At 40.5% G+C, this 27,735-nt stretch overlaps 1 non-coding gene across 1 annotated transcript; it reads left to right on the top strand.

The window, feature by feature from the left end:
* The first annotated feature begins 183 nt into the window (after positions 1-183).
* Positions 184-27,245, top strand: LOC105057571 (uncharacterized). The gene is made up of 7 exons (XR_012136737.1): positions 184-370; positions 457-1,134; positions 23,230-23,311; positions 23,422-23,471; positions 25,897-25,967; positions 26,076-26,179; positions 26,650-27,245. It is a non-coding gene; the product is annotated as an uncharacterized protein (transcript).
* The last annotated feature ends 490 nt before the right edge of the window (positions 27,246-27,735 follow it).

Here is a 27,735-nt window from a genome sequence, read left to right as displayed (position 1 = left end):
CAATAACAACCCCCTCACCCACACAACAAATAAAAAAAATCAAAATGCACGGGCAACCTTATTAGGTTAAATAAATAATTAACAATATGTAATTAGAGGAAAACGCAACCTTCCCCGTTTTCCCACTATTTCCCAGGTAAATTTGGCGACTGACTTTATTTTGTCACTATACTTGTTCTATTACGCAAGATTTACAGCCAACCGGAAACCTCGACGACAAATAACTGCATGCACCAGTGCAAGTGGACACCACCGGTTGCGGAAGATTCCGGCGCCGCTGCTGCCGACGGCGACTCCACCCGCCAGACCACCAGACCAGGCGCCAAGCGCCTCCTCCTCACGCTCTCCGTCCTCCTCTCCTTCCTTTCAGGTATTTCCCCTACCCTCTCTCCGTTTCTAGGGCTGTTCCTCTCGTTCTTTCCCTATCTATAAACCCTGTCTTCCTTCGCCCCTCAGGCCTCCCTTTCCTCCTCAAATCCACGGAGATCTACCGATCTCCCCTCCCCTTCCGCTCCATCGACTCCCTCTCAAGCCGCCTCCAATCAGACCGCCCCACTCACCCCTGCCGCTTCCAAGCCGTCCTTCTCCGCCCCGATGGTGACCGATTCCTCGCCGACCGGCTGGGATCCCTGATCTCAGAAGATCTGGTGAAAAGAACCAGCAACGATCCGGTCTGCGGTGGCTGTGGGAAGTACTTTTCTGTCTTGGTGACGATCGATTCCGGTGCGGGATGCGTTCGGAGCTCCGTTGGTGCGGCGTGGTGGATTCCTCTGGTTTGGGCGGTGGTGATGAGGGTGTGGATAAGCTGCTGGATTCGACACTGAGGGAAGGCAGCGAGTGTTTGGGGTCTGGCGGTGGGAGAGTTTACACTGTTGTGGTGATTGAGAGGGACGTTGCTGGAGAGAGTGTGCAGGTTGTGGTGGGGAAGCATCGGCATGCTTGGATGGTGGGCAAGGTCTCGGAGCCCGGGGCGGTTTCGATGATTGGGAAGATTTTTGTTGAGATTTTCATGAATGGTGGGAAGAAAGTAGGGGAGATGGGTAAAGGAGAGTTCATGCCTGTCGGTGCTGATGGGAGTGTTGTTCTTTCATTCAGCCTGTTGAATGCTGATCCCAGCGACTGGGTTTATTACTGGTAAGGATAACAGTCACAATCTTTTTTGTTGAATTATTCAGAAATCAGTAATTATTATTATTGCTGCAAGACTCAAAATTTGGAGTAGAGTTGATCAACTAGAGTGAGGCTGGGCTGGAACGATCTTTGCGACTTGATGAGAATTCCTCCAATTTGCAAAACCAGTCAAGAAACTAGGTGGAGATCCTCTGATTCTTAACTCTCCGATGCTTAAGTCAGTTCGAGCCTTGAGAACATAAGTAGAAAAGAGTAGAAGAGCAAGAGAGATTGAGTGGAATTGGAGAAGAACTGGATGGAAGCTAAAAGTCTGGCCTATTTTCCTACCGACAGAGTTTCCCTCAATTTCAGAGAGCAGAACTTATCCATGGAGGATCCCTGACCCTCTATTTATAGAGGGGTTGAAGAGGTCGTTTCAGAGTTTGTTAGGCTGTTAGAGGAGTCTGTTAGGCGGTTGAGAGCCATCTGTAAGTGAGTTGGCGGACAGTTGGGCATATGAACTGGACATGAGATCGTGGCCAGCTGTAGTTTGGTTGAAAAAATCATCGTGGGCATTCGCAAAGTGATTTTGTCTGTCACTATAATAGTTCACCTAGGTAGATGACCGGATGAAATAAAGATGTCATAACATTCATCTCGGATAAGAAGGCATCGGGGTTCAGATTGGTAAATATCCGATCTGAATATTTCTTTGTTAGCTGAGACATTATCTGGACAGAATGCAAGGGCGTCCTTTATTCAGATCGATACAATACCGAGCTGAATTTGCTAATCGATAAATTAGTCTGCTAGGATCTGGCGCTTTCAGATTGACATCTCTTTGATCTCGTATGATGATGCTATGTATCTTGAGGCTAGTTTAATACAGCAACACTTTGTCTCCCACTTCCTATGTCAGAGGTGATAATCCTCTAATTGGACTAGGAAGTAGAGGTATCTTCATAAGGTTAGATTTTCACCAATTTGAGAGGCGTTTGTCATGGAGATCAGATTTTATCGATCAAGATATCTTATTTTGGAGTTATAATTTTTGGCCCAATTTCTTATCGACCAAAAGATCTTATCTCCATATTTGATTTTTTGACTCAGTTGTTCACCAACCAGGAGATCTTATCTCCACATTTGAATTTTCGATTTGATTTTCATCGATCAGAAGATTTTATCTCCGTATTTGCTTTTTGACTCAGTCTTTTACCGATCAGAAGATTTTATCTTCATTTTTAAATTTTCGATTCGATTTTCATTGATTAGAAGATCTTATCTCCATATTTGCTTTTTGACTCAGTCGTTCATCGATCAGGAGATTTTATCTCCATGTTTTATTTCGGAACTTTTCGGATTGATATTGTCTCCGCCTGGAATAAATGCACCGTACCTCGAGAGCATAAAAATTAATTACTTGGTCGAAAATGAAGACACTTGACCTTTCAGAAAATGATCCACCAGATCTTCTATCATCATTGCTTGGATGGGCGGTTTGAAAATATCAAATAAGAGCGCCATATGTCAACGTTTAATTGGCTTATCAATTTGGACACGGATCGGTCTGTCGTGGCTAAATCTGGGGGGAGGTGTGCCTAATCGCCGTTTGATCGAGCATCAGATCAACGTCAGGTGTCATAAATCGACAAGAAAATCAGTTAATCCAGACCGTTGGTCTGTCTATAAAAGGCTTTTGCCCTTCGGTCACTGTTCATTTCTACTGTTACCGTGCGAAGGTGCTGCCAAATTATTTTCTGAAGCTTCTCTGCGTTGAACGATCGTCGGAGACAGCGAGAAGCTTCGCCGGAGCAGGAGGAAAAGGAGTTCATTCTCCATCTCTTGGGAGATTTTCATCTGTCTCTTTTAGGTATCGGTCCTCCCTTATTTATTCTCTTTCGATCATAGGGTAGCCTTTCTTTCTCTTTTGATTCTTTTCGCTTCTCCTTCACATTTTTCCCTGAGAAATATGTCCAAGAGTGGTAGGAAGGGGAAAGAGGCCGTAGGGGACTTACAGATTAGGTCGACCCAGCCTTTATTGGCCATTGAGGTAGGAAATCCATCCCAAGAGAGCCCTGAAATGGGTTCCATAGGTGAGGAGAGTTTGGATTATAGCACAGAATCTCCTGTGCATGATGTCACGGACTACCTCGGTCCCGAGATAGAATGATCTATTTCGACTGAGGAGAACCTTCTAGCCCTTAGGGAAAAATATGATATACTCGACGAGTATAAAATGATAGTGTCGGATCCAGAAGGTTGGGTATCTGAGCCTCCCGAGGGTTGTATAGCTTTGATTAGTCCCTTCGATCCGGCTTGCGGTTCCCACTGCATCCCTTTTTCAGCAATGTCTTTGATTTTTATAGGATCCATCCCACTCAAATAATTCCGAACGCAATTAAGATGATTACAGTATTCATAATTATGTGTAATTTCCTTCACATAGATCTTAGAATTTTTCTATTTAGGTCTTTGGTCCCTTTTGAAAAGATATCCGAGTGAGAAGGATTGGTGGTACTTCTCACCTCAAAAAAATCATAAGTTTGGACCTAGTCTTCCCTCTTCAATTCATGGCTGGAAAGGCCATTTTTTCTTCGTCCGAGCTCGTATTCCATGGAGTTTTAGGACTTCTTGGAGATTTTCGGACACCAAACATAACTCTAATGATGAAATTCTTTTCAGGGATGAGAATGCTTATTCAACCTTGATTACCATCAAAACACCCAAGTTATCTTCTCTGGTAAATGATCAGATGTTGTATGATGTCAGTATCAGTCTGTATTCTCTTCGAGATAAGATCGAAATATTTTACTCTTCAACTTTATCATTTCTTTTCTGTCTTCGTTATTCTAAAACACCTATCTAATGCAGAAATGAGGTTCAATTTGGCGAAGGTTGAGGACAGGAAGAGGAATGATCAACCAAAGCCGTCTACTACCGACCCCGCACCGAAGAGAGTCAAAGGTGCGGTGCCTCCTCTAGCCTTGGCTGTGTCCCGATCTTCCTTAGCGACCCCTTCTTCGACTAACTTGGGGAGAAGTGAAGCCTTTCGGGGACCACAAAATTCTCTTCGAGCCTTATCACTAGAATCCCCACCTCGCCAACCTACTGTAGTGAGGATCAAGAATAACACCGCTCGACCTGCGCCGCCTTCCAAAGAGATTGGACGCAAACCGACCGCAACTTCTGTGGCCCTATTGAGTTCGTTCGAGGGAGATGCCATGACTAGGATGTCACTTTTGGAGCGGCCCCAATTGGGCCGCAATCTTCTCGAATCAGTGATGCCAACCGTCGATTTGAAGGCGCGTCGGAAGAATAAACCAGAGGAGATCGCCAATCACGGATTCGAATAGCTCATACACATGAGTTTTTCTCTTTTTTTTTTTCACTTCGGTGAATGGCCGATCTGAACCTTTGTCTTGCAGGTCGCTGTCGACTTCAAGATCATGTATGAGAACATGGCCTACTTGTTAAAGAATAAAGAGGCCATGTAAGCCAATCTATCATTCTTTAGGAGGAGAAGAAAAAGTAGTCCGAACTTGCTGCGGGACTCAAATATCAACTTGAAAAAAAATTGAAGGCACTGAAGGAGAAGAATCAAAATCTATTGGATCTTTAGCGAAAGATCAATAAATAGAAGAAAATGATTTTTGATCTGCATACTATCGTCAAAAAGAATAAGAAACTGGAGTCGAGACTTAAAGAGGTGGAAAAAGCCAATGAGGCTCATGAGAAGGCCATAGAGGCCTTGAAGAGGCAAGTTAAGAAGAAGCAGACAAGGCGGCTAAGGCGGTGGAGCTATACAAAGCCTCCGAGGAGTTTGAGGATGAAGTATTCGAGAGCACCGAGGGTGCATATGATTACACCTTCAGTTAGTGTCGCAACCTGATCAAAAAATTGTATCCTGAGGTAGATATCTCCAAGGTTACTCTGAAGGTAGCCATCGAGATGGACGTAAAGGGAGATCTTGAGTCGCCCCCTGAAGCGAGAGAGAACCAGCAAAAAAATCTGGTCGGTCTCCTATCGAGGTGAACATCACTGAAGCCATCACTGCGAAGCCTATATCTGTGGTGCCTCTAATAGGGACTGAAGTCCTTGAGGCCGGCAAAAAATTGAAGTCCACCCTAGCCGCTTAGCCTGCTACTACTAATACTATCGAGAAGCTGGAGCAGACCAAAAAGAAACCAATTAAGGGGGATTCTAATGCACCGATAGATTTTTCTTTTTTCTCGAGATGTATTGACCTGATATAGATTTTTTTTTTCTTTTTCTTTTTTGGAACATATAGACCCGATGTGGGTTTTTGCTTATGTATTTTCTTTTCATATCAATGCAAGATATATTTTTGCAGACATCATGATTTAATTTGTGTATTCTAGTAAATTTCATTGCTTGTCAGGACAAAATAACCACACATATCTTTATAATTCAACAAAATCGAAAATTGATAACTTTAAATTCACCCATCATCAATTAAGTAAAAATCAAGATTCGGATGTACCTTTATTTGTATGACCGCGGAGGGATCAAGTTTTAAGATTCGATCCGGAGATTGATATTCTCAAGAGAATCCAAAGATAATCTCAATCCAGAGATTGATATAGTATTATATAGATTCGAAACCGACGTAAGATCATTTTGGTCTTGTATTCAGAATAAGACTTGTCGATTGATGGAGGGATTAAGCCCTTCGGGCCTTTATCGGATTGGGATCTGGATTTACATGTGTGCCCTTCGGAGCTTTATCGGATCAAAATTCGGATTAATATGCATGCCCTTCAGACTTTATCGGACTGAAATCTGGATTAATATGTCTACCGTTCGGGGCTTTGTCGGACTAAAATTCGGATTAACATATACGTCCTTTAGGGATTTATCGGATTGAAATCCGGATTAATATGTATGCCCTTCGGGGCTTTACCGGACTAAAATCTGGATTAACATGTATGCCCTTCGAAACTTTACTGGATTGGAATCCGGATTAACATGTATGCCCTTCGGAGCTTTATCGAACTGGAATCTGGATTAATATGTATGCCCTTTGGGTCTTTATCGGATTGGAATCCGGATTAATACGTATGCTCTTCGGAACTTTACGGGATTGGAATTCGGATTAATATGTATACCCTTCGGGGTTTTACCAGACAGGAATTCAGATTAACATGTATGCCCTTTAGAGCTTTATCGAACATGAATCTGGATTAACGCATATGCCCTTCGGGATTTTATCAAATTGAAATCTGGATTAATATGTATGCCCTTCGGAACTTTATCGAATTGAAATCTAGATCTCGATAAAAGAAAAAACATGACATATGAGAAAGGGGCTTGTTAGAGCATTCTCATTGATAATATTTTCTGAGATTTTCATAATTTCAAGTGCAGAGAATAACAAACCCATCTAAATTCTCAATTCTATAAGCTCCTGGACGAACTACATCAGTGATCTAATAGGGTCCTCAATTGGGAGCTAGTTTATCTTGTTCAGTAGGCTTTGAGACTTCAACTCATCTCAGGATGAGGTCACCCTTCTAAAATGACTTCGATTTTTTACGGGCATTGTTATACTTTGCAATTCTCTGCTTATAGGTCATCATTCTAACATGGGCTTGCTCTCTTACTTTATCAAGAATATCCAGATCAGTGCTCAATCAGTTAGAATTGGTTGCCTCATGAAAATTTCTGGCTCTATCAGATAATAGGCCAATCTCAACGGGAATCACCGCTTCAGTCCCATAGGTGAGCTTGAAAGGAGTCTTTCCTGTCGGAATTCGATACGTGGTTCGGTATGTCCACAGTACACTCTATAGCTCTTCAGCCCATAATCTTTTTATATCAGTGAGCCTTATTTTCAAACCTTGAAGGATAGTTCTATTGGTTACTTTAGCCTCACCATTTGACCGTAGATGTCCAACAGAAATGAGTCTAAGGTTTGCCATACCGTATCGAACCGGCCGGTACACTCCATCTCGTATCGGACCGACGGAGAACCGGCACGATTCGGCCGATAAAATCGGTACACCGGCAGTACCGAAGAATAAAGAACGGAAAGTGAGAAAGAGAGAGAGAGGGGAGGGAGGTGGGAGCCGTCGGAGGCCGGCGGTGGCCGGCGGTGGCCGGCTGCGGCCGTCGGAGGGCTTTCGAGCCCCGTATCGCCCGATAGGGCTTTTAAGAGAGCAAAAAAGAGAGAGAGAGCGCTCGGAGGGAGGGCGGGGAACCAATCGGACGGACGGTGCCTCCGTTGCGAGGCTCCCGGTGGCCGGCGAGCCGACGCCGACGGCCTGAGGGCGGTCGAGCGGGCGGAGCCCCTCCGCGGCTCCGCCCCCTTCTTTTTCGAAACAGACGACGTCTGTTTCGATTTTTTCTTTTTTTTTGTTTTAAACTTATGAAGTCGGCAACTGGGTTGCCGACTTAAGAATTTTTTTTAAAAAAAAATAAAAATCGTGAAGCCGGCAAATCGTTTGCCGACTTCACTTAAAACCATGTTTTTAAAAAAAATTGCGAAACAGGGGCCTGTTTCATGCCTGCGGCGCCGCGCGCGTGGACGGCGCCCTCCGACGGCCACGGCGGCCAGTCGGAGGTCGTCCGGTGGCCCCACCGGCTCCTTCCCCTCCTTTTTTTTCCTCTTTCTCTCTCTCTATTTCTCTCGATTTCTCTCTTTTTTCTTCCGGTTCGGATCATCGGTTCGGTACGGTATGAAACCATATCGAACCGTACCGCTGGCCGATCGAAACGGCCGGCGGTACCGGTTCAGCAAACCTTGAGTGAGTCGATAATCAATATGAAATTTGGAGCAGAATTCGTTGAACTTGGGGTTGTCAAACTGCCGATCATTATTAGTGATGATGATCCGAGATAAATCAAATCGGCATATTATAGATTTTTAGACAAAATCTTGCATTTTTTTCTCTGTGAGCTGGGCTAAAGGTTCTGTTTCTATCTATTTTGTGAAAAAATCAATGGCTACCATCAGAAATTTTTTTTGGCCTGCCACTACTGGAAAAGGTCCTAGTATATCATCCTCCAAATTGCAAAGGACCAGGAGGTGGTAATAGAAATAAACTCAGCAGCAGGTTGATGTTGGATATTAGCATGTATCTGACATTGGCCGCACTTGTTGACGAGCTCAGTTGCATTTTTTGAATAGTCGGCCAATAGTAACTTTGTTGGATTACTTTATAAGCAAGTGACTTCCTCCCAAAATGGTTTTCATATATCCCCTCATGTACTTCTCGAAGTGCGTAATCAGCTTCATATGGTGTCAAGCATCAAAGTAGAGGAAGAGAATAAGATTTTTTATATAAGTGGTCTTCTTGAAGAATATACCATGAAGCTTGTCTTCTATACTTCTGATCTTGGTTGGATCATTGGGTAGAACTCCTTTAGATATATAATCCATGAGAGGATCAATTCAACTCGGCTCATGAGCGACCTGAAATACAGAGAGCACCTCAATGTTAGGTCTGTCCAACTATTCAATCAGTATCTTCTGATTCTCGAAAAAACCCGAAGTGGTGAGGTGGGATAGAGCATCAGTCCGGACATTTTTCGATTTAGGAATCTGGAGCACTTCAAGCTCTTCAAAATTTTCGGATAACTTTTTGACATTCTATAAGTAACGAGCCATCGTGGAATCCTTGGCTTTAAATTGATCTCGGACTTGGCCGACGACAAGTTGTGAATCTGTACAAATTTTTAATTTTCTGACTCCGAGCTTTATTGCCATTCTGAGATCCGCCATTAGGGCTTTATATTCAAATTGAAGCTTAGGACTTGCTTAGTCATGAATCCTTCAGGACTAGCCAAAATCAAACCGACGTCACTTTTTTGAAAATTTGAGGCCCTATCCATATATAGAATTCAAAATAAATCATCACTTTTAGAATTTGCCGGGATTGACCCATCATCTGGGATAGTGCATTCTGCAATAAAATCAGCTAGTAGTAGATAGGCCTTTGAATGTCTATTTTTTTCGGATAAGAACTGAGCTGCCTGCATAAGATGAAACAGAAACATAGATGTATAGTTCTTCACCTTCGATTGGCTTAGAAAGAAGAGACGGAGAGCCAAAATACTTCTTAAGAACCTCAAAAGTAGTCTGACATTCTTCTATCCAGTTGAAATTTTTGATATTTCTTAATATTTTGAAGAAGAAAAGGCATCTTTCAGCTGTCTTGAAAATAAATCGATTGAGGGCTGCCACGTCCAATGGGCTGCCACTCATCCGGTGAGCTACTGGATTTTTTTGATAGAGGTCGGACACTTCATTTCCAATAATGCTCTAATCTTTTTAATATTAGCTTCTATTCCTTTTTGATCAATGAGAAAGCCAAGAAACTTACGTGAGCCAACTCTGAAGGCACGTTTGTTAGGATTGAGCTTCATCTGGTGCCTTCTAAATTCTCTAAATATTTTCTTCAGATCGATAATATGCCGATCTTCTTCGGTGCTTTTTACTATCATGTCATCAATATAAACCTTCATATTTCGGCCAATTTGTTGCCTGAAAATTTTATTGACGGGGCATTAGAATGTAACACCTGCATTTTTAAGACCAAAAGGTATCTTTTTGTAATAATACAAATCTCTTTCAATGACAAAGACAGTATTTTCTTCATCTTTTGGAGCCATTTGGTTATAGTCTGAAAAAGCATCCATAAAGTTGAGGAGCTTATGACTGGAGGTAGCATCTACGAGCTGATCAATTTTTGATAGAGAAACTGTCCTTTGAGCAAGCTTTATTGAGATCTTTATAGTCGATGCATATCCTCCATTTGCTTTTAAAAGCTTGTCAACTTCCTCATCGATGGCTTTTTGCCTTTTCGGGGCGAATTTCTTTTCTTCTATTGAACCGGCTTAAAATTTGGATCCAGATTTAGTTTATGAATAATCACATCAGCAGGGATGTCAGACATATCAGAAGCCGATCAAGCAAAGACGTCAACATTTGCTCGTAAAAACTCGATCATTCTCTCTTAAATCAGGCTTAAGGTTTACACCGATCTGGACCATTTTTTCTAGATCATCTCTTAAAAGAATGGCTTCAAGCTTTTCTACCAGTTTACCTCGGATTCTTCCGACTTCATCTAATACATCCGGTATATCAACTGACACAGTTTTCGTCGGTTGGTTTATTTTAGTAGAAATCATAAAATACTGTCGAGCCACCGTCTGATTGCCACGTATTTCACCAACTCCTTTCTTAGTCGGGAAACGCACCAACATATAGTAAGTAGAGACAATGGCCTTGAGGGCATTGATATCAGGTCGGTCGAGGATAGCATTATAAGCAGATGGGACTCTGATTATTAGAAAAGTGAGCTGCACTATTGACTGCCTTGGTTTCTGTCCCGTTGTAACCGATAGAGTAATTTCTTCCTCAGCCGCCATCGGATTTTTTGAAAATCCGACGAGGGGAGTATCGATCTGTCTAAATTGTCCGATCAGGTTCATTTTTGAGAAAGCATCATAGAACAATACATCGGCAGAGCTTCTATTATCAACAAATTTTTTTTTTATATTATACTTTGTTATCGTCATAGAGACGACGATAGCATCGTTATGAGAGATTTGGATCGTCTTTACATCATTTTCAAGAAAAGAAATAACATCTTCAGTTCTCTGCCTCTTGGGGGACGGGTCATCAGTGCCAGATAGGATGCCGAATATCATATTGATAACACCAACAGTTAGTCGGTTATGATCATCAGAAGTTCCTTCTGCTAGAGGCCTGTATTCCCCGATTTTGGCTAGTCTGACATATTTGCCAAGGTAATCCCGTCGCACCAAGGTTTCTATCTCATCCCGCAGCTGCTTGCATTCCTTGGTGTTATGACCATGATCTCTGTAGAAGTGGCAATACTTTCACTTGTCTCTCTTCTCCGGAGGGGCCTTCAAAGGATCAGGCCTTCAAAGATATCTCTTCCTTTCAATTTTCATTAGAATCTGAGCTCGGAGAGCAGACAGAGGGGCATAAGAGTTAAAGCACCGAGGTGGGCTTTTTGACCTTAGATTTTTTCGGGATCGATTTGAATTTTCAGTCTGCTCATCATACTCCCTCGATCATTTTTTTTTCATTTTTATCCTTCTTTGCCTGCCTTAAGATAGCCTCCTCCTCCTTAGCCTGAACGTACTTACGCATTCGATCAAGTATGTCGTCGTAGGTATCCGAAAAGTTCTTATTCAGAGAAAAAATCAGACGATTGCTCCGGAGTCCCTCCTTCAAAGCAGACATGGCAACTGATTCATTAAAATTTTTTACTTCCAGGGTGGCCACATTGAAACGAGTCACGTACTTCTGGAGATCTTCTCCTTTCTGCTGCTGAACAGAGAGAAGACTATCCATATGCCTCAAATGAGGTCTGTTAGTACCAAAATAAGTGACGAACAATCTCCCAAGCTGCTAAAAAAAAAGATGGACCCTTGTGGGAGTCTGGAAAACCAAATCCTCGCTGCTTTCTTGAGGGTTACAGGAAAAGCAATGCATAGTAGGGCATCAGAAGCCCCTTATAAAATCATGAGGGTCCTATAACCCTCGATATGATCCATCGAATCAGCAGAGCCATCAAAAGACTCGATGGCGGGCATTTTGAGCCGGTTCGAAACTGATTCACTCAAAATCTCATGAGAGAATGGAGATCGAAAATTGAAACTATCTTTATTCTGAGATCGATCTCCTATTTGGAGCTCCATCAGACATCTTTCAAGATCCAAGACGTTGTGCTCCAAGTCGCCCCCTCTTTGAACTTTTAGAGTATTGGAGGCAAATTCGCTGTTAGCCTCATCAATATGGTGTTCATCTTGATGGGCTGGTTGAGGGATGTGTTGGGACAAAGCATTTTGGGGAGGAGCTTTTTTCGATGGTTGTTCCTCCTTTTGAAGCTATTGAACAGCTGCTGTCAGGGCGTAGACTTGCTGAATAAGGAGGCTAAATTGTTGAGGATCAACAGCAATTGGTTACTATAGTAGTGCCTCAGGTGCTCCTTCTGAAGTGGAGGGAGAGGGGTGCTGGGCTCGTGCTTTAACCATCTTTTCGACAAAAGAAATCAGAGAGTCGTTCTTCTAGCGTCAATCTGTTGCTGCAAGGCTCAAAATCTGGAGTAGAGTTGATCAACTAGAGTGAGGCTGGGCTGGAACGATCCTTGCAACCTGATGAGAATTTCTTCAATCTGCAAAACTAGTCAAGAAACCAGATGGAGATCCTTCAATTCTTGATCTTTCAATACTTAAGTTGGTTCGAGCCTTGAAAACAGAGGTGGAAAAGAATGGAAGAGTAAGAGAGATTAAGTGGAACTGGAGGAGAACTAGGTGGAAGCCAAGAATCTGACATGTTTTTCTACCGGCAAAGTCTCCCTCAATTTTCGAAAGCAGAACTTACCCATGGAGGATCTTTGACCTTCTATTTATAGAGGGGTTGAGGAGGTCATTCCAGAGTTTGTTAAGTCATTAGAGGAGTCTGTTAGGCGGTTAGAGAGCCACATGTAAGTGAGCTGGCGGACAGCCGTGCATATGAGCTAGACATGAGATCGTGGCCAGCTGTGGCTTGGTTGAGAAAACCGCAGCGGGCGTTTGCAGAGCGATTCTGTCTATCACTATAATAGTTCACCTCGATAGATGATCGGGATGAAATAGAGATGTCATAATATTCATTCCGGATAAGAATGCACCGGGGTTCAGGTCGGTAAATATCCGACCCGAACATTTCTTTTTTAGCTGAGACATCATCTGGATAGAATGCAAGGGCGTCCTTTATTCAGATCGGTACAATACCGAACTGAATCTGCTAACCGGTAAATTAGTCTGCGGGGATCTGGCACTATCAGATTGACATCTCTTTGATCTCGTATGATGATGCCACGTGTCTTAAGACTGGTTTAACGCACCAACAGTTATATCTTATGCATCTTTTCACTACTTTATATGAATATAATGATTGTTGTTGTTTCTTAGGAAGATTAAGGTAATAAATATGCTTAAATTAAATAAGCTGTATTATATGATTAGCATCATATCTAATCAGTAAATTAACAAATAGATATACTCATAAAGTACATTTGAACTTGGGGTTGTTTATGAGGCAAATATACATCGATTCATAGTTTGTGGGCAGAAATAATAGGGGCTATTGCTGAAGGAGCAAAGAGAAAGAAAATATTGGAAAAAATAAAAGATTGTCGTTGAAGAGAATTTTGAGGAAAACAAGAAAATAGAGGAAGTAGTTTCATGTTAGGTGCACCAAAAGGAGACCACACTTTGCCATGCATCCTCTCCTTGCCTTTCCTGCACCTGAGAGTGGATGAAGGTGGTGAAATAAGAGGTCAAACCTTGAGAGAGATTTGGGTTGTGGGGTGAGGACCAGAGCCTTGAAAGGGGGTGGTCGGTATCATTAAAAAGTAACAGCCCCTACCATGAGTGGCCAACCTTTGGCACCTCCGAGATAACAACGTCCCTTCCAGGGAGAGTAAAAAGCAGGTGAGAGAGGAGGGGGGGAGGGTCTCGGCCCATGTCGTTTGGTTGTTCAGCCAGAGATGTTTGGCTAGTTTGGGGTTGTTGCCACTTTAACATGGTGAGACATGGCAAGAGAAGGAAGAGGTTAGGTTTTTTACATGATTAGATGGTCCTTGTTGTCATTTTTCCCATATTAGTCCAAAATACACTTGTCATCTGAATTACAATGATGATCCGTTGGTTGGCCTCACTTGAGTAAATCGATCATATGATGAACCTTATTGAGGCAAGTCATGTGAGTAGCACATGAGCCTTATATCATAAGCTAATATCCACATTTCTGTAATTCATCAAATCTCTCAAATAAATAGGAGAATCAAAGTAAAAGGAATAATATCGATGACAGTATGCCTTCAAGGTGATAAGCGAAATGGTCCCACTAGAAAGAAGACTTGGTCATGCTAGAAATGAATGAAGATAGATTGTAGCCAAAATTGTCTTATGGTGTCCAAGTCCTTTTGGCAATGATTGTTCGTTACATGATGCTAAACTGAAGAACAGAGAGGAATAGAGGATGAAGAACTAAAGAGGCTTTTCTATAGAATGAAAAATAAGTAGATTGTGTGCCCAGATGAGTTCAAAAGATCCTCTTTATCAAAAATTTCAGTATTGCAGATGATGGAGAACAGTCAAGGTGGGTAGCAACTTGCATAAGATGATGGATGAAGGTGTCTACAAAATATGTGGATGATTTGAAAAGAGTGCTTCTTTGGATGATCCAAACCATTCTTTTAAGTGAAGATTCTACATAATTTCCATCTCATCCTCAATCTCAAAGTCAAATCTGACATGAAAGTGGTCCTTGAGTTCCAAGATTTTTCAACCTAGACCTTCTGCATATGCTATTAAAAAAGAAGAATTATGTTTGTTCCCTTACAGAAATCATCATGATCAAGAAAACCCTAATTTTGGTGGATTTTGGATTTTCAAACTCACTATGAACTATGAAGTATCCAAAGATTGGTGATAAATTGCAAAATATATTTGCTTGGCATCAAATATCTAAAGGGTGTAAAATTCAGCATATGTTGGTAGATGATGAACATGATATACATTTGGTGATGTTGTTAACAGGAAATTAACACTCATACTAGAAAAGTTATGAGAGCCACATGAGGAGTGACGAAGCAAGCCTTGAAAGCATGCTTTTCTTTTTGCATATTATGTACAGATGCTTTATAGAAAAGGGTCATTACCCAGTTAGGGTCTCAACAATCTAGGGTCCTTGGAGGGGCAGACTGGGAATAGACCTAACCTTTGGCATTTTTTGCACCAAGCAGCTACTGCAGGATTTGAACCCATGCCATTGCGCTTGTCAACTCAAGCCTTTTGTCATTGCACCCTCATCTTTATATGGACTTTTATTATTTATAAGAAAGGGAGAATATAGCGGATTAACATATTGCTGTTTATTCATTAGGATTAGAGCACACAAATTATATGATGTTATAGCATCAAGGTAGATTGTTGGATAGGCCATCCATATAAATACTATTGTTGTGTTTGGAATCCAAAGATATGTACCATATATTAAGTGTATATAAACATTGAGCACCCCACGTGATCCACACTTTCCTCTTCTTCTAAGATTTGATAAAGACACGAGCCGGAAAAAGAAAGTTAATAGCTATATAATATGCTCAATATAGTGAAGCTAAGAATAGATCCTTTCGAGTGTTCGAACATGAAAATTAAATAATTAAGGATATGCTAGGAAGAGTTTGAAGCTTCTTGTGAAATGTTTAAGAAGAAGAATCAGAGAGGTTTATCCATGTGTGTCAAGATTGGGGCAGTTGCAGGTGAATCTTTTATTATTCAGAAGGTCATGCTGGTTCAGAAATCTCTTATCATAATAATTGCAGAGATAACCTATGCTAGAATTCAATAGCATTTGACTTTTTGGATTTTCCATAATAAATTTTGTATGGAATAATTTTCCCATTAAGATTTGCATTTACCAGTAAAGAAGTTCCCGTTTATTTCATTAACAAAATTATCATCACCATCATCTATGTCTTCTCCCAAAAAAATGGTAAGAATAGAGGGTTGTAAGTCACTAGGGCTTTTATCAATGGATTCATTGGATATTTTGGCTTAGTATCAACCTCAAAATTCGTATGACTTGATGGCCGCTAGAACTTGGGTGAAAGAAGGGCCTTTTGTAAAAACAAAAACAAATTACATTATTAAGTTTCATAAGTTCTTTATATTTCCTTATAAACTGATATGCAAAACCTCTACAATTCAAGAAACTATATTCAATAATATGATTTTGATCATGGCATTAGAATGGAAACTCTAATGGTTTGCAAATTGATGGTATGGACGGTTGCATACCTAGGACATATATTATGCTTCCATTTTGTCGCAATTAATTTTTTTAAAATGGTTAAATTAATTTCCATCTTCTATATGGCAAAATTGATTACTTAGCTGTATAAGTTTAATAGAAGCATTAGCTTTAAAATTCACAGTATGCATGTTTTGTTCACTAATGAAACAAACTAATTCTTTCTTAGTAGTTTTCCTTATATGCCCATAGTATTACCATTGGTTTGTCCAATTATGAGAAGAATTGTTCTTTCTAATGTGATCGAGATTATTGATTATTTAAAATTGTTAGTCGGTTAAGTCATTTAGTCACTGGAATATTTGTTAGGTTGATGGATGAAAATGACAACTAGACATCCATTTCATCTAACAAATATCAAGAAAAAATTAAGTATATCTTAATAATACTTCTAAGTTCTAACATTTGGAAAAAGTGGTTCTATAGAGGGTAGAGGCTGCTTGTGTTGGTGCAGATGGATGAGGCATGCATAGATTGTGTCTAGCATGTTCAGGCATGCATTTTGCTTGAGAGCATGAAATAATGAATTTAGTATAGATATCTTCTTAAAAAATTAAATCACAGATTTCTATCAGCTTGGGTCATTACTTCGAATCCAGACAAAAAAAAAAAAGCAAGTATATACGAATGTAAAGACCTGATATAGGTTGTTTAATAGGTGATCTCCGGTCCCAAACCATGTGTGGTCTTGACATTTTCAAACAAACAGAAGGGGATGAGTAGATGGAGGACTAGAGAAAGAAAGAGAGAGGGGAGGGTGGATAACTGTGAGTGTGTGTGTGTGTGTGAGAGAGAGAGAGACAGAGAGAGATGGATGGGTAGGCATAAGAAAAGAGATTGGGCGGGGGGGGGGGCGAGAGAGAGAGAGAGAGAGAGAGGCATTGGATAGAGGGAAGGAGGGGTATGATTTTGAGGGAGGGGCAGATAGGAGAAAGTGCGAGACGAGAAAGGGAGTTAGATATGATTGAGAGAGTGCAGGTTCTCTCTGTGTAATTTTAATTGTGTGGGGGTGTTCTGGGATGGTTATTTTGGGAACAAGGTTAATTGGGATGAAGGGCAATACATGTACTGAAAATCCAATATTTCACCTAGCTGAAATTTCTGTCACTCTTTTGAAATAAAATTGACTCTGTCTCAACTATAATCGTATTTGACTTATTTCAGCCCATAGACTATACTATGGTCCCTCCAGTTCTTGTTTTAGCAAATTTTCTTTGTTTTTTCTGCTTTTCTTTTAAATAAGAATCTAAAAGCAGAAAATGATTAAGGAGTGGTAATTTTGTTTTATAAAAAAATTAGTAACCAAGAAGATGGAGAGATGTGTGAGATATGAAGAGAAAGAGAGAGAGAGAGATTGGGTTAGTTTATTGTGTTCTCCCCCTTTTCTTTTTTTATTAAGCATTTCAAAATGGGATCACAACTAGGGGAGCAAAATAGAGGAGAGAGAGTGGGAATCATGAGAGACAGTAAGGGTGACAGGTGAGATCATTTTTAGGGGAAGGAAGAGATAAAACTGAAGGAAACAAGATAAAACCGAAGGAAGAGATGTCTCTGACTTCTCTTCCTTTCAAAAGTGTTGTTTTAAAACATCCCACTATCAAAACACTGTAGCTACAGTAACACTGCCGAACACTATAACTACAGTAACCCCCCTCCAAAAAAAAAAAAACAGGGCCAAACCACCCAGTTCGGGCCCTGTTCCGAAAATCAAGGCTGAACCGACCCAATTCTGCACCTGTTCGGCTCGGTGCAGGCCGAATTGGGCAGATCAGTCTGGTTCGGCATTCCTTGGTCCTTGGAATTGTCTTTCAAGGAATATAATGAAGCTGAGCAAACTAGTGGAGGTTCAAGGCCATAGGCAAACACCTTATCAGAGTTTGGCTGTATGACAAAGAATAGTACAGTCAGGATCAATTACATCAACTTGGACAAATTAGGTTATGATATCTTGGGAGTTCATTTAGAGTTCCAATTGATTGGTCTGCTTTCTTAGGTGGTGTGCTGAGTTGAGGTTTAACACTTTTTCAGGACAAATTGAAATGGTGGATTGAGTAGGCTCCCATAAATGAGGGTGAAGAAAGACTTAATGCAAAAGGTGAGACAAGAGCAGGAGACCTAATGCTTTAAAATGATTGGGTTGGATTCGTCTTGCACACAATGCTAGCCTGATTCATCTTTGAGTTCACTCAGAATTTGGATTAAGCCTTATCTACTTCCATTTAGGATGGCACTTGTTTGGATTTAATATTTATTATATTGATCCATTTGGTCTTTTTCAGGTTTTTAGGGCCTGTTTGGCTAGATCTTGCGGGATAGGCTGGGATTGGAGCATGGGGTGAATGGAGGGAGCAGGCAGAAGAGAAGGGAGAGTGTGGTGTGTCCCATCTCCCACTCCCCATGGGATCAAACAAGGACCTCCAATGGATGGTCCTTCCTTTTTTTCACAAAAAATGATCCCGCAGCGATTGGGTCCCAGAGTCCTTTTGTTCTCCCTCTCCCCCTCCTGCCCTTCCCCCACATTTGCTCTCATCAACCGATCCTCTTGGATCCGGCAGGGAGCTCCCAAATAGGCCATTGAGAGTCTAGTCAAGCTAGAAGGAACCCAAACAAAAAATATAATTTGCATGGGTAAATGTGTTAGTGTTACTGTATACTTTTTTTCTGAGACATGATACCATGTACATATTATGCTAGAGATAGCAATTATAACATTGTATAGGCACTATTAACAGCAATAGAATATGGAGGATATGGTTGGATAGGCCAAACATATTGCATGAGTTTTGGGTCTGCTTGGTTTTTCTTCAGGTCTCCCATTGGTCATATCTGCTCCATATCTGAAACAGGTTAAGTTTGGACTTGAACAGGTTGTTTTCTGGTGAATTCCAGAGCCGAGATGGGTAAATATCTGCTTGTAAATGCAGCCTAGATGGACAGTATGGAAGCTCTGCCATTCAGCCTGGACAGGGATCAGACGTGGAAAAGCAAAAGTCTTGAAATTGATAAAGCAATTTTTAGATTTATAAAATCATTTATTAAATTAAATAATAGATAACTGATATATTTCCATAAGAAAAGGTCTATGGTAGGTAGGAGTCCATTTCGCCCCTCTAACTTGTCCCTACTCTATTAAGTATGGAGCATGTCTATGTGTCAGGGAAGTTACATCCACACCCTTTCTTGGATCTAGACTATAATCTTCTTTTGACTATATATCAAACACAAACTCAATCTTTTTGATGTAGTTTGTTTCACAATTCCAGATTATCTGTGATTCGTCATATTTAAGAAATGCATGTTTTCCATTTGACATGTGCAAGCATCATTAAGTACTATAAATTCGATATTAATTAATTTAATCACTTGAAGTTCAATTTTGGCCTTCATGCTCTTAAGATAGCTTCTAATACATTAGAATACCCATGACTTCATGATCTAAACAGGATCTTCAGAAGATTTTTCAAGTTTTCATTGGGCAACATCGGCTTTTATTTGGTCTTAGATCGAATTATCTTGATGCTACTGAGATGGGAATATCTAGATTTTTAAACAGTGAAAGAGGCTTTACAGAATGGTAAGAAGAGAGAATTTTTGAGTTTGTTTTAAGGTGTGGTACATGGCTTGCCACCTTTCAAGTATCTGAATTTATGCATAAGGGATCTGGTTACTTAACATGTTATACAGGCATAATTAAGTGCTTACCACTTTGCTTGGATATTACATATCATCTTAGGTGTCAACTTGCCTTATTTTCTAACTTTGTTTTAAATATGCAGATTCATATGCCCTAAGATTTCTTTATGAACCTCTAGGTGAACCTTCATGATATGCTCAGTTATCGGCAAAAGATTATTGTGCAATCTAAAAACTGTCTATCTAATTAGTTACTTATTAATGAATCTTTGGTCTTTGCTTTTCTGTTAAAGACCACCAAAAATTTTAGTGTAGTTCTGAGAGTACAAGGAGACTGCACAGATAGGACAAAGGGATCAATAACTGCTTTAATGCCAATCTCTAGAAGCAGGTTTTATTACAACTATCAGATGACAACTTATATGAGCCCATTTCCCAAGCATTCTTGCTCAACTATTAGTAGAAACAGTATATGGTTGCATTCTACACATAAGTAGGTATAGTTGCAGTGTGCACATATGATGTATGTTGGGGGCTATGGTCTAATGTAGCCCAAAATGGTGCATCTATTTAACATTGAAGCATTAGACCACTCGCTGCTCAAATTGCAGGGGGATCAAAAATGAAAGTTATCTTCTCAAAGTAGTAGTGACTTCTCTGGAGACTTTTCATTAGAGATCCACCCATTGGCCAGCTGTTCATAATATATATGTGGTTCTTTGTCCACACTGACACGATGGCACCTTTTGTTGCGGAACTTTTACAGAATCCAGTGACCTATAATTGATGATTATTAGTACTATGTTAGTTTACATTGTGTCAAAGAAGTTTGGCTTATTTATTTAAAGATGCAGTTCTGTCATTAAAACATGGCTGAAGTACCAGTCTTCTCCATGTCTTCTGTAGGGCAGCATTAATGGTGTAAATTCTAGACAGTTATTTTTGCATTTTTTTTTAAATATTTTACGTGACCATTATTTGCACCCTTATTTTATTACCCTTGGAAGTAAGAAATGCCTGCTTCTCCTTTCATTCGAGAATATTTCCATGTTTATGAACTGTGTTCAGCTAGGAAATGTGGTTCCAAAAATCCCCAAAACGTGGATCCAAAGGAAGTGGAAACGCCACCCTTCTTTCTAAGATAGAAATCTAAAAGGGTTTCAAAAAGAGAATTTTCATAAAAGAAATATTTGAACGGGTAGATCCACCATCCATGGAAATCTCCATCTCTAAATCTAGACAATATCTAGTATTTCGGATTCTGGACTCCATGAAATCGAGGGTCAATGGTTTCTCAAAGTGAAGCTATCATTTATGGGATGAGTTGCTGAATGTTGTGGAGAGAAACTTGTAACGAGGGAAAGAGAGACATGATTGGTGGTGAGGGGAAGAAAGAGGGGTGGTGACGAGGGGCCACTGTTAGAGAGAAAAGGAGGAGGTGGGAGATGGGATATGGAGGGAGGCAGAGAGGGGGGAGATCATAGTCGGGATGAGAATGCATGTGATGATGGTAGGGGAGGGGGGGGGGGGAGCGGGATGAGGGGGCAGTGATGGAGGAGGAGGGAGGTGGAGGCAGCTAGAGGAAGGTGGTAATGTGTTAGAGCCTTAGAGGGACATGATAAGAGGAGTGGGGAAACAAGAGGTGGGAGGAGGTGGGTGGTGATGGTGGGGGGAGGAGGCAGGATAAGGGAGGTGTTGGATATTGGGTGGGGGAGGGAGGGAGAGAGAGATAAAGAGAGGCAGTGGAGTGTGTGTTTGAGAGAGAGAGAGGGAGAGGGAGCCCTGGTTAGGAAGGAGATTTGTGGGGGGGGGGTGCGCAGGAGGAGGAAATGGGAGTTGAGAGCTGTGAGTTGTGATTGAGAGTGGGGTGGGGTGAGATTGTTGTTTGGGGAGGGACACAGAAGGAAAATAGCTCCCTCCACTCATTCTCCATCTCTATCTGGCCCTACTTTCTGTAGGGTAGTTATTTGAAATGTATGAAACAAAAAAAAAATAAATAAATAAGATAACTAGTATTCAATATACTTGTATTCTTTATACAAATATTACCTAGGTCCTAGGTGCTTCCACCTTATTTTTTAAGCTTGCTGCTTCAACGTACTCACACTTATTTTTGGCTACCAAGTCTAGACCTAGTTGTTACAGCTCCTAGGTGTAAGAATTTTAGTTGAGCTTCTCATCCTAATGACCTACATTTGCATTCCAACTTATCTAGCTAAGATCAAAAGGACATTCTTATTTTGGTGTTGAGGATGAGTTTTAAGTAGTTCCTATCATCATATTTTTTGACTTTGTCAACTCGATCCCAATTTAGGTTGTCTCTGATGATCCATTTTTCTTGTACCATGGCAAATTGAAAGCTATAAATAGCAAAATTTGTCTCTATCAATTCCTGCTACTCATAGGATCTATTGCTTCCTTTTTTTAATATTTTATTCGAAAGGAATAAGTAACTTAGCCAAGACTCCGTACTCCTATGTATTTTCAGCCTGCATAAGGGAAAGATATACTGGGTGTGGTGTGGAAAGGTTGGGTTAGAAACAGACGGTAAATTACGTTAGAATTTGTCTTCATTTTTGTATATCTACATGCCATTTGTGAATGTATTGTGTGTTCATTAACTAGGAACTGCTATGGCTCTTTGTAAGGTCATGTAGTTGTCTTAGCACTGCCAATATTGAATGCCCTGTTTTCCTACCATGGGAAGTTTTATATTCTCCCCCTTTTTTTCCTTTTATGACCATGGGTTGGATTTCCCCCCACATTTTTTTGCCCAAAAATGAAAATTTTTGGATGCCCTCTGTTTTGTAGTGAGCTGGCAAATGCTCCTCAGATTGCGTATAATATTCTTTTTATTTCCTTTCTTACCCACTTTTGAGGGAATTGAAATATGATTTGCAAAAAGCTGTGAATTTTGGTCTGCGGCCACTCAATTATTCGATCTTCCATATTGGAGTTCATCTTGATATGGTGGCTCCAAAAGCATAATTTTTTAAGGAAGGAATGCTGTTGAGGTGGCCATAAACTCTTCCATTTTGCTTTGCTTGAAATATAGCATTCAAATATATTTTATTTTAGATGACCTAACAAAATGTAAAACTAATCATCGCCTTTTAATCTTTTTTCATGTGTTATTGTCTTGTGAAAGCAGAGGTGCTTGGGAGAGCCATGAAACATAACTTAAACTTGGTACTTAATTTTTAACAATGCAAGTGATACTGCAAATTTATTGGATATGATTTGTAGTACATCATAGTTTTAGATCTTTATTAAGGCTTTCAATTTTAATATGTTTCCTCTTGCAAATTCGTAATCGTAACCTATAGTAAAATATGATAACATATTGTTGTATTTTTTTAACACTTTACCAAACTTGTTTTTGTGTAATTGTGAATTTTCTTCTATCATCAATGTATTGATATGCCATATAGTAATTTCAACAAGCTGTTGTCTCCAATGTTTTGAGCATCATGATTTTTATTTGATCGACATATAACATATCCATTTATGTGAATTTTTTTTTTTAAAACCCCATGAAAGCATCAAAATGTGATATTTGGCATTTTCTAGCTTGAAGTAGGTTAGCTGAGTGAAGTCAGCTACTAACATTGAGTGTTTATTGTTTGAAGGGAGCTGGATTTGTTATATGGACATCATACATGCTTCAATCTGCTTTCATGTGCCACCACACTTGAGCCTCTCTCTAAATTAGTATGTTTCATAGTTCCTTGGTCTTTTGTATTGTTTCATGAAATAAAACCTTATTCCCGTTTTCTTTGATGTTCAATATTTTTGTTCTGGTTGGTTCCATCATTTTTTAGGTTCAATCACTTCCAAGAATGATCATTATGGATGAAATAGGAAAGCAGGTGAGTGCCTTGTTTTTTTCAAGACCCAATAGATCAGGTCCACTGAAAAATCATTATTGTTACTCTAACAAAACATTTGATATATTGTGTTTTGCAAAATGAAAATTTACTAGTTTAATCGTGGTTACAAGTGCCAGTCCATGCCTGTACATGCTGGCTGGCACATACCATGCAGGCCCAGTCCTGGCACCTGACACTTGGTTGTTATTTGATACTTAGATAGGTAAAAGAGTGGTGTCAGCCTATATTAGCCCATGCTGGTTAGGCATGGATTGGCAGCTTGATGATCACTCAATATTGAACTAAAAAAGGTCCTTAAGTCCCTTTTTTCCTTCTTGGCATGAGATGGGCAGTCGTGGAACTACTTGTTTAGCTGGCACCTCCCAGGCTAGTGACACGTACTCCTGAAGTTGTATCCTAAGATAAATACAAAGAACCATTTTAGATAACCAACTTGTATGATAAACTCTTTACAAAAAATAGGGCTTTATAGGGCATTTTGATGTTAAATCTTCTATTACTTGGCTTTGCTTTAGAAATTTGTTTGCAGTCATCTTCAGCTTATTCCAAATTTGGTTGTATTTTATTGGTTATTTTCTTTTTAAGAGGTTTGGATTCTCGTTATATGACCTTTTGAAATTGTATGACTAATACATGTAGGAACGATAATAGACAAAAAAAGAAAAATTTAAACAAACCCATTGATTGCCTATTTAGAACTTTCAACATGTTAGGCACAGTTTATTGCTTATAGGTGCCGGTGGCAACCTGATCGGTTCACAAAACTAAGAAAAATTGATCAGTGACATCTTAAATACCAACGTGGAATGGCGATGAATAAGGTTGTTCCTATAATTCTGAAATGACTTGTATATGCTCATGGAAGAGTTAGTTTGTTTTGTTTTCAATAAGAATTGTCTACAGTATGAGGTGTTGGTGAAGTATGGCACTGATGAAAAAGATTGATGTGTCAGTCGACTTATATTCTTTCCATACCGAATGCTGCAAGTAAGTTTGGCCAAGTGGAAAAGATAATGATATTATCAAACTTAGGCTTCTCATTTGTTACTTTGCTTGTTTATACTTGTAAGGTTTTCCATACCGTGCCGAACTGGCCGGTACACCACGTATCGTACCGGACCGGTGGGGAACCAGCACGATTCGGCCGGTAAATTCGATACACGGGCAGTACGGAAGGAAAAAAGAGAGAAAGTGAAAGAGAGAGAGAGGAGAGGGAGGGAGGTGGGAGCCGTCGAACCCCGTATCGCCCGATAGGACTTTCAAGAGAGCGAGAAAGAGAGAGAGAGCGCTCGGAGGGGGGGCGAGGGACCTACCGGACGGACGGTGCCTTCGTCGCGAGGGCCCTGGTGGCTGGCGAGTCGACGCCGACGGCCTGAGGGTAGTCGAGCAGGCGGAGCCGCGGAGGGGGGTGAGGGACCTACCGGACGGACGACGCCTCTGTCGCGAGGGCCCCGGTGGCCGGCGAGCCGACGCCGACGGCCTAAGGACGGTCAAGCGGGCGGAGCCCCGGACTTCTTCTTTTTCTAAATAGACGACCGTTTGTTTTGATTTTTTATTTTTTATTTTTGGTTTTAAACTTATGAAGTCGGTAACTTAAGGGATTTTAAAAAAAAAAATACAAAAATCATGAAGCCGACAAACTATTTGCCGACTTCACTTAAAACTAGATTTTTTAAAAAAATTTGCAAAACAGGGGCGACGTCCTTGTTTTACGCCTACGGTGCTGTGTGCGTGGACTGCACCCTCCGGCGACCACGGCGGCCAGCCGGAGGCCGTCCGGCGGCCCGCCGGCTCCTTCCCCTTCCTCTTTTTCTTTCTTCCTCTTTCTCTCTCTCTCTCTCTTTCTCTCTTTTTTTCTTCCGATTCGGGTCCTCTTGCCTTCGTCAGTTCGGTACAGTACGAAACCGTACCGAACTGTACCGTCGGCCGGCCAATATGGCCGGTGGTACCGGTTCAGCATACCTTGCTTGTATGCCATCTCTTGCTGCATGCGTTTAGACTTGTATGCCAGCCCCTGCTGCATGCCACAACTTTATATTTAACCATGAAAAGTTTCTGTCATTATACAATCACCATCATTTTGAAAATGTTGATGCTTTTGGCAAACATATGTCATTCTTCTACTCTTTCAAGAATAAACACAATAGTTTGCCGACTTGTTACTTTGTTTCTTGCTTGTTGTATGTTAGCAAAAAATAAAAATAGGACATTAAAGATCCTCTGTAGCTGCCTTATTTTATGTTTGCTAGTTGCTGCATACTGGTCCAAATGCTTGTTTAAAACTTTGAGTAGTTCAAATATGTCTAGATGTTGCACATTACCCTATTTAGTCAAATAGATTCCTGCCCTCCTATTATATGCATATTTTTTTGCTTTAATGTGGCTGTTGCAATTGCTTGTTCGGGTAAAATTTTCACTTGAAGCAGCAAGTCTAGCTCTGAGAAATGCCTCTCTTGGAATATATGATGCTTCAGCTGGTAATTTTATAAGAAATATATATTTGTTTTCTAATGCATGCACAAGCAAGACAAGCAAATAATTGATGCTTCTTTTTTTTTCTCTCCTTTTGTTTTGTTATTTTTTAGTGTCCGCTAGGAAAGCTAGGGCTTTAGCAGAAGATGCATTTTTTCATCCATCCATTATGTCAATCAGTTATTCCTCCATTGAGCACTACTTTGCGATATACATGGTTAGTACTTTCTAATATAGTTTGCTGCTCTACTGCTATGATATTGACTTGTTTGCTCTCTCGTCTTTGATGCAATCTGTAAGGTAGATATCCTGTGCATATCTTATGCAAATTAGAAAGCTGTCAGATGCAGTCTGTGAACCGGATAGATAAGATTATCAAAATAATAGCTTTATGGACCTGCTTGGTTGCCCTTCATTTTGCAATTCTGCTTACCTTTGGTATTGAACCAGCATGTACCGAAAATTTGAAGTTTGTGGTACGATGCTGAGCTTTGCCTCCACCCTGTTTGGGCATTTCTTTGAAAATTTTGTTCATCATATGTTTGCACTTTATTAAAACAGCTCTGGTACCTGGCAAGACGTCTCTTTACCAGTGTAGTTTATTTTTGGTGGGCTCTTCATGTAACAGCTTTTATTTGATTTTGTGATGAGCATATGGTTATTTTTCCTGTTTGTTTATTCTGGCAGCCCTTTTTCGCTCCAGTTTCTTTGCATGTGCTCCCAGCGGCTATTAAAGAACTGAAACGATACAAGAGAGAGCAAGCAAAATACTTGACATTTGCTGCTGACCAAGCCAGGGCAGCTTCTTATTCAGCAACATACGCTACTTTGCTGAATGTGGTTTATACTTGAGTGGCAGTGCTGTCACCAAGGGCCTTGGTTTGCAGCATAGGGAGCACATTTTTGTATGCTGAAGTAATCTTAGACCACAATTTGATTGGATAACAGGGGTTCTGTTCACTGCTCAAGATTCAGGAAGAAAATCCCAAGCATATCCAACTGATAGCTAAGGTTGGATCCTTGGGGGTGATAGCAAAAGAATGTTTGATTCCGTGATCAGACTTGTACAACTGCAAAATTGAATGTGCTACTGTAATTTCTGTGACAGTCAGGCTCTAAATGTTTTTTAAACTAGGCCTGAATGATGCATCTTTTTATGTTTATGTCGACAGTCAGTAGAGTTCGATGCAATTTGTTCCAATGAAGGGTTGGACATCAACTGTTTCCTTTTTGATCCTGAATGTTTTATGAAATTATCCATCTATATGGAATGGATTAGGGAACCTTGGGTTTGTATGCATCTGTACTAGTTTATGACTAGGTTAATCATTCTCCTCTGCATACCTTGATGTATGGTGAGATTGGAACTCTACTGACTGCTGTTAAATTATTTAGATTCTCAGACTACTTTAGACCGTCATAATCTCACCCCTATTAAATTAAGTAAATTCTCAGGTCTAGCTGCTGTTACTTATTTCAGTCCGCAAGTTGGTTAAATGTCCCTCAAACGCAAAGACCAATTTAGAACTGAAATTATTCTCTGACTGCTGTCAGGTCATGGATTGCTCTTGGATTCTAAACCTCCAACAGGATCCTGGAGATCGACCTGCTTTCATTTAGATTGGAATACCTACTAATTGCAAGAGTCGGTTCACCTCAGATAAAACTTTTCTTTAATCCTTGAAGTTATAGAGGATTCGGATCTTCGAACGCACATGTTGTGTTTTTTTGAGTTTTGATTAAGTTGCCCGAATGGTGTGAGGAGGATTAAGT

The sequence above is a fragment of the Elaeis guineensis genome, chromosome 14, assembly GCF_000442705.2.
Source record: "Elaeis guineensis isolate ETL-2024a chromosome 14, EG11, whole genome shotgun sequence".
In the NCBI taxonomy this organism is placed as follows: domain Eukaryota; kingdom Viridiplantae; phylum Streptophyta; class Magnoliopsida; order Arecales; family Arecaceae; genus Elaeis; species Elaeis guineensis.
This window is presented reverse-complemented; position numbering and strand designations above follow the sequence as displayed.